Below are 7,997 nucleotides of genomic sequence, written 5' to 3' on the forward strand. Positions count from 1 at the left end.
AGCTCTAAGGTTCTCTGGAAAACATGGATACAGCCAATGACTATATCCATGATTTCCACATAGCCTTAGGGCTTTATCCAACTTCAGCAGCCACCGCTAATCAAATGCCGAAAGTTCGGGTTCGGTAAACGAACTGATATCCCCCAGCAGCCCTTTATTTTGTGTCAGCATTGATGTAAATGATTTTCCCCTGCATCCTGCTGTTCCCGAGTTTTTTGATAATAAAATATGCAAATTGGGGTCTTAGGAGCATTGGGGGTGTTAGGAGCACCCCCACCCCACTATGTATATTCATATATGTATGAATAGTATGTTTGTTAACAGCGCATGTGCAGGGAAGACCTCACAGAAGAGACGGCTGCCGGCGGATGCGCTCAGCAGCTTTTCCTGGTCCCTGGACTTCACAGACGATGTAAGTATAACTCTGTATATGTATGTTCATGATTGTAATCAGAATCGATTGTTTTTTTTACAGTGTATGAATGATAGGAAGATGAAGAGTGTGTGGATGATGGGAGTGTGCTGAGCGTGTGGATGATGGGAGTGTGCTAAGTGTGTATGATAATGGGTGTGTGCTCAGTGTGTGGATGATGGGAGTGTGCTGAGCGTGTGGATGATTGGAATATGCTGAGTGTGTTGATGATGGGAGTGTGCTCAGTGTGTGGATGATGGGAGTGTGCTGAGTGTGTGGATGATGGGAGTGTGCTCAGTGTGTGAATGATGGGAGTGTGCTGAGTGTGTGGATGATGGGAGTGTGCTGAGTGTGTGGATGATGGGAGTGTGCTGAGCGTGTGGATGATTGGAATATGCTGAGTGTGTTTATGATGGGAGTGTGCTGAGTGTGTGAATGATGGGAGTGTGCTGAGTGTGTGGATGATGGGAGTGTGCTCAGTGTGAGGATGATGGGAGTGTGCTCAGTGTGTATGATGATGGGTGTGTGCTCAGTGTGTGGATGATGGGTGTGTGCTCAGTGTGTGGATGATGGGTGTGTGCTTAGTGTGTGGATGATGGGTGTGTGCTGAGTGTGTGGATGATTGGAATATGCTGAGTGTGTTGATGATGGGAGTGTGCTGAGTGTGTGGATGATGGGTGTGTGCTGAGTGTGTGGATGATGGGAGTGTGCTCAGTGTGAGGATGATGGGAGTGTGCTCAGTGTGTGAATGATGGGAGTGTGCTCAGTGTGTGAATGATGGGAGTGTGCTGAGTGTGTGAATGATGGGAGTGTGCTGAGTGTGTGGATGATGGGAGTGTGCTCAGTGTGAGGATGATGGGAGTGTGCTGAGTGTGTGGATGATGGGAGTGTGCTCAGTGTGTGGATGACGGGAGTGTGCTCAGTGTGTATGATGATGGGAGTGTGCTCAGTGTGTGGATGATGGGTGTGTGCTCAGTGTGTGGATGATGGGTGTGTGCTGAGTGTGTGGATGATGGGTGTGTGCTGAGTGTGTGGATGATGGGAGTGTGCTGAGTGTGTGGATGATGGGAGTGTGCTCAGTGTGTATGATGATGGGTGTGTGCTCAGTGTGTGGATGATGGGAGTGTGCTCAGTGTGTATGATGATGGGTGTGTGCTCAGTGTGTGGATAATGGGTGTGTGCTCAGTGTGTATGATGATGGGTGTGTGCTCAGTGTGTGGATGATGGGAGTGTGCTGAGTGTGTGGATGATGGGTGTGTGCTCAGTGTGCAGACTCCCATCATCCACACAATGAGCACACTTTCATCATCCACACACACTGCACACTCTTATTATTCACACGCTATGGACACTCAACATCCGCACACACTAATCAACTTCCTATCATTCATACACTGCAAAAAACAATTGATTCTGATTACAAATCATGAACATACATATATAGTTATACTTGCGTCATCTGTGACATCCGGGAACCAAAAAAAAAGCTGCTGAGCAGGAATTCTTCACAGCCAGGTAATAGGCAGTCTCCCTGTTTTCCAGGTGGTACTCGGGCTGTCTCCACCTTCCCCACCGAGTCAAACGCTGATGGTTCGGGTTCATGTAGTTCTGGTTTAGGGTACAAACACACACACCGTATACGCAGCAGATCTACAGCAGATTTGATGCTGTGTTCAGTTATTTAGATCTAATCTGCTGCGTATCGCAGCAGTAAATACGCTGCGTATACGGTGTGTGTGTGTTTATACCCTTAAGTGTGCTCAAGGTTTGCTCAACTCTTGCAATAACTTAATTGCCCTTAGGGATCAATGCAGTACATAGGTACTGCACTGAATCATTATGTCGGTGCTCTATTGGTACAGCTTGCTGGACGCTACTTGTGATCTCGTCAAAGGGGCCAGATCCGAACCACTGGACCACCAATGACGTGTAGCAATGCCACTGTCAGTTTTTCAAAGTAAAAGAAATAGTAAAACATTAGAAAAGCTATGTAAACATGCATGTCATTGTGTTCGAATTGATGTATAGAATAAAGATATCAGGGGGATTTATCATACATGGTGTAAAGTGAAACTGGCTCAGTTGCCCCTAGCAACCAATCAGATTCCACTTTTCATTCCTTTGGAAGACTCTTTGAAAAATGAAAGGTGAAATCTGATTGGTCGCTAGGGGCAACTGAGCCAGTTTCACTTTACACCTTAATAAATCTCCCCCATCATGTCTGTTTTACCGTAAAGTGCATTACGTAAAAACGGAACCCCCGCCCCCACCCAAACAAAAAAAAGTTTTTTCCAATTTCACCTCATGAATATTTTTTGCATGGCATTTCTTCCGTAAGAGGTCACATGTTTTGGCGGAGTCCAACCTGAAGGCAACAAGTCGTCTCAGAAACCACTTAGGGTCTGGCATGGTTTTGTGCATAACGCCACACCAAGTTTAAAGAATAAAAAAAACACTTGAAAAAAACACGCAAAATGTTTTTTTCTAGGCAGATTTAATTTTTTCTGTAAGGATATGTGCACACTACGGAATACGCGCAGAGACTTCAAGTGGATTCCGCCACACAGCCTCCTTTTAAAGTTTCTACCATCCCATAGACTCAATGACATTCGCCGGCAAATTCCGCCGTCCACCATGACATGACGATTCTATGGGCAGATGGGCGGAACTACAAACGGATGCTGAAATTTCCTCTTCTTTAGCTCTGGCGAAACAGGCGCCGAATTCGAGCAGAAAGCAAGCAAATTCAAGGTCCTAATGACTTCTTTGGAAATTCTCAAGCAGAATCCGCCCAAAGAATGGATAAATCCCATTGAACACAATGGGACATTGCCCTGAACATATCTTTTCAAACAGAAATACGCATAACGGATCCCGCTTGTGTGAACATGCCCTCAGACCTGACTGCCCTGGTGTAGACTTCCTTCACACACGAAAAGTCGGCCATAAAGGAAAACAGACATAAATGGTGGCAGAAGGCTCTATATCAATAAAGCCGCTGCCGTGAAAATGTATTTTGATGAAGTAAAACTAGTTATTTCCTTCATGAAGAGCGACGACGGAGAAGTGAAGAGAAGAGCGCGCAGACTTCACCTCACACACAGCCGGCTACTGTCTCTTTAAGAAAGGAAAAAAAGGCGCGCGCTTCTATTGGTGCAGCGCTACGTGACGTCGAGGGGTTGGAAGTAATGGAGGGGGCGAGGGAGAAGCTGAAGAAGTCAGTAAGTCAGCCTTTCTGCTGCCCCTATGGACGGGGCCCGGACGTCTGCATGAGGTGACGGTAAGTGGTGCGGACGCGGGAGAGCGGCTCAGGAGACAAGCCGGACCTGGACTAGACCATGTGCTCGGGATGGTGGGGGGGAGAGGGGTCACTGCAGAGGACAGCTCCGGCCATCACTGCCCCATGCTGCTATGTGGTTCCCCCTCCATCGTTATATTAGTGCATGGCGGCGGGTGAGTGCTTATACATGTTCCCGGTACACATGTCCAGGGCCTGGGGTGCCCATATTGTACAGTGCCCTGCATGGAGCCCTGTGCCCTGTATAGTAACTGCTCACACACTGCTCTTCTCCCTCCAGTCAGTGTGCCCCATCAGTGAGGGCAGGATGGAAATAGGAATAATATTATTATATTCCTCTATATTTCCTGGATTTACCCCAGATCGCCGTCACGTAAGCGCCATGTTTGTAGGGATTGCCGTCTTCTTAACGTGTTCCGAGAATCGTCGTGGATCCGTATCGGGACTTATTGCCTTATCCTACATTCTGCCCATCAGCGTACGGAATCATCCGGATGTCGTGTTTGTTTTTTGTTTTGTTTTTTAATAAAAATGTCTGATTTTGTGTAATACTTGTGAATGCGTTTTTGCCCAGGACCTTGTTGGATAGGGCGTATTCCCGGGCGTATACAATATTCGTCGTGTATATATGATACACTGGTCGTATTTTCTGCTAACACATGCTTTTATAAATCCTGTGCACTTCCAGGCCTGGTCTGCAGCAGTGTCATCTGATGGGTGCACGCGTGGCAGAGCAAGAGACACCCTAACCTAGCTCCATCCCGCCCTGACTCTTCTCATTGGCTGGGAACACGGATTTTAAAGGCTTGGGCCTCCGCCATTGGCTGAGCGGGCCGTCTGTTAGAGCAGCACCTTTCCCCTTTGCAGTAAGGATGGCTGAGGCAGAGCTGTTAACCCGTTGAAGGTTGTCAAGAAATATTTGCCGCCTAAAGTTTAACGTATAAGGAGTTCACAGTATAATATTGTGGCAGTACTTTGTAGAAAGTACACGAGTAGCTTGACTATCACTGGTCTCGAACAATGAAATGCCATCTCCGCTGACACGTTTTACATTCTTGCGTGCCACTGGTGGAGCTGGCACATGTTTGTGTCAGTTATTGTGGGAGGCGCATTGCCAGTCCCTAAAGATGGTGTTTAAGCTGTCGGTGGTGGCACTGGTGGTGGGCAACCACATCATTCGCTGATCTGTGTGTGTTTAACCACTTGTCGCCTGGAATGCTTCAAAAGGAGAAGTGTGTTTCCATGACTTTATAGATTGACATGTTTTCGGTTTGTGGGTTTTCCGTATCTACCACACAGTTGTGGTCATTGTCTGTCATCGTGTGGAATAGAAACATAGTTGTTGGTGTAGAGCGAACCCTATGGCGATCAGTTATATACGACTTTTTAAAAAAGGGTAAAACATTTTAGAACGTTGTATAATATATTGTATATTTTTTTTATTTTAGGGGCAGCTCGTACCTGTTGGTATTATGACAGGAAAGTTCACGTTTACTGCAAGGACTCATCGCAGGGTTTTATCTTGGCGAACCAGTCCAGCCTACACACCTGTCTTACTATATGTATCTCTTCTTCGTTAAGTAACGTCTTTTCTTATAGTTAAGGATTGTGCCGTTTGTCTTTTATAGTGTTGAGGGGACTTGCCTAACACTTTGGGTTCGGCAATGTTCTGTCAACTCAAATGCTCGGCAATTGACTCCTTTCTCCAGCTGTCAGAGTCAAATGGCGAGTGTTCGGAGAATGTTGCTGAACCCGAGTAGTTCGGCAAGTCCACTCACCAAACTCTTTTTCTTACCAGAAATCGACGACTACGTGTTCAGGTAGGTCTTACTACTAGGTGTGTTATACGTAGTCCAGTCGTGGGCGTTGAAAGTGCCAGACTGGTGACACCCGTTGTCATAAATAAGAAGAACATAGTACAGTAAAAATGTGACTCTAGGAGAAGAGGATTCGTAAATTTTATTTTTGAGGAATTATACCAGGTACTCTTTTACCACTCCGTTAGTTTACAACTTTTATACAGTGTTCTTTTAAAAAAAGACATTGCCTCTCCTCACTTTAAAGTTGTTTTTTTTATGTCGGTCTGTTTTGATTCGATGTCTTAGACCACTGGTGTCAAACTCAAGCCCTCCAGCTGTTACAAAACTACAATTCCTATCGTGCCTGGACAGCTACTGCTAAAGCTTTGGCTGTCCTGGCATGATGGAAATTGTAGAGTGCAGATGCACACCTCCAAAACCAGGGAAGATGCTCTACCAAAGAGATCCCTTTAAGGGCAAGTCTACAGTTGAGCGCTTATACACTGTCCATACAAGTGCGTAGGTGTGTCTTATTTTATATGTACTTGTCGAGAAATTTCAAGGAAGCAAAATCCTCCTCTGAGACAAGACGAAGGAATAATCTACACATGAAGATGCTAAGATGATACTTTCCACAAAAGATGATGTGGATATAATATATGTTGATATAATGATTCCTGGCTCTGCGTTGAACATCTATATCTATGTATATAAGTTCTCCCTGTGTCTGTTTCCTTTAGAACCTGGAAATTGGTAGGATAACTATGGGTATATACGGTGTCTTAGTGTGAAGTTATAACCTGTCTGTGCAGGGAAGCTTTGTATACTGTCAATATATAAATACTTTATATATGCTTTTCTATAGTGTGACAATATTGTGTTAAGACCAATCTACTTACATATTCTTGTGTTTTTTTCCCCCCTTACAGAAATGGAATATGTACATGAAAGGCGGAACGAAGAGAACGTGTAATGCTCGTGTCTGACTGAGGTAGTAGTTTGTGTAGTTAGGGGGCAGTGGTGTTTGCCCATGGAGATAACTAGACAAACTACTGCCTTGCCAGATGTGGGAAAATGCTTCTGGACCTCTAATACAGCCATCGGGCCTACTTGAAGATTTATTGAAGATTAATTACCAAAATTTAATTGAAGTGATAGTAATATTTACCTTTTTTTTTAGCAGGTAAAGTGTAATAACGAACATCAGTTTTTTTTATGTTCCTATTTTAAAACCAAATAAATGTAATTAACTGTGTGAAGTATAATATGTAGGCAACATAACATGACAACTTTATCCAAGCCTCATATGAATATATAAGCCTTCATCTAGGGCCATACAAATGATTTAGCTTCTTATCACTTCCTGTATGTCAGTGTAATATATATATATTATGATATATGTGTGGGTGTTTCCACATTAAGGGTATGTGCACACTTCGGAAATGTGACACAAAAAACCGCTGGGTGCGTGTGTCTCCGCCTGTTTCATAGACTCCATTCTATGCACGGGCCGATTCCGTTCATTCTTTGGACGGACAACAGAATCCCCCTGTGCATACACGGGCGGAGACACTCGCGAGCGGCGGATTCTGCGTCACATTTCTGAAGTGTGCACATACCCTAAAACAGAACTCCATCTGTCAGCAGATCCTTTCTTGATCCGTCCTGTAATGACCTCAAAATTTTTGGACCATTACAATCCTACCAACTTCTGGGTCTAATGGTGTATAGCAGTATTTCTCATTTACAGTCCTCAAAAACATTAAACAGGCCATGATTTGCGGATGTATCATAAAAGGGCTGCTATGGTAGTACTGACTGATTATATCGCCCTTAATATTAAGGAAATTCTCATGACCTGTTAGGGATATTTGATACTGGAGTTGAGAAACGCTGCTATATTGTTCATGTCTTCCTCTTCTTTACTGAACTAAAGAGGTGTGTGTGTGTGGCTTACAGTGGAAGCCGGAGAAGAATAATAGCCGATATAAGGCTGGGTTCACGCCATTTTTATGTTTCTTGTTCTGCTGCCATTCAGCAGTGCCAAATCCCCTGCACGCTGGACAGCAATGTACCCCACTGACTTTGAGGTTCGTTTGGACTCTGTCATTGTGTTTAGCAGTATAATGGACCAAATGCATAGGGAATATTTTTGTCCTGGATTTTTTTTTTTTTTTTAATGAAACCTAAATGCACATGTCCACAAAGCCTAAATGTGTTGACTTGCAGCATCTCTTTATGTCATGTAAACATACCCTAAAGTATTTGGCATTAGGGAAAGGGTCCTTTTTAAAGGGGACCTGTCACCCCGGCTGCCAGCGTGAAGCCTGCCCAACCCCCCCCCCCCCCCCTGGTGGAGCCCCTTATACTTATCCCCCTCTCGAAGTCCCGGTCCCGCCGTAGTCATTCTATATGGGCGTCTGACTCATCTCTGGTGAGTGCGCGCACAGCTTCCGACGGGAAATTCTCGTCGCTGGGACGGGGTCCG

General features: G+C 44.9%; 1 long non-coding RNA gene across 1 annotated transcript; it reads left to right on the forward strand.

The window, feature by feature from the left end:
• The first annotated feature begins 3,593 nt into the window (after positions 1-3,593).
• LOC138767550 (uncharacterized) lies at positions 3,594-6,764 on the forward strand. Its single transcript, XR_011358809.1, has 3 exons — positions 3,594-3,692; positions 5,159-5,285; positions 6,439-6,764. It is a non-coding gene; the product is annotated as an uncharacterized lncRNA (long non-coding RNA).
• Positions 6,765-7,997: the final 1,233 nt, after the last annotated feature.

Source organism: Dendropsophus ebraccatus, chromosome 11 (assembly GCF_027789765.1).
Source record: "Dendropsophus ebraccatus isolate aDenEbr1 chromosome 11, aDenEbr1.pat, whole genome shotgun sequence".
NCBI classification, from domain to species: Eukaryota; Metazoa; Chordata; class Amphibia; order Anura; family Hylidae; genus Dendropsophus; species Dendropsophus ebraccatus.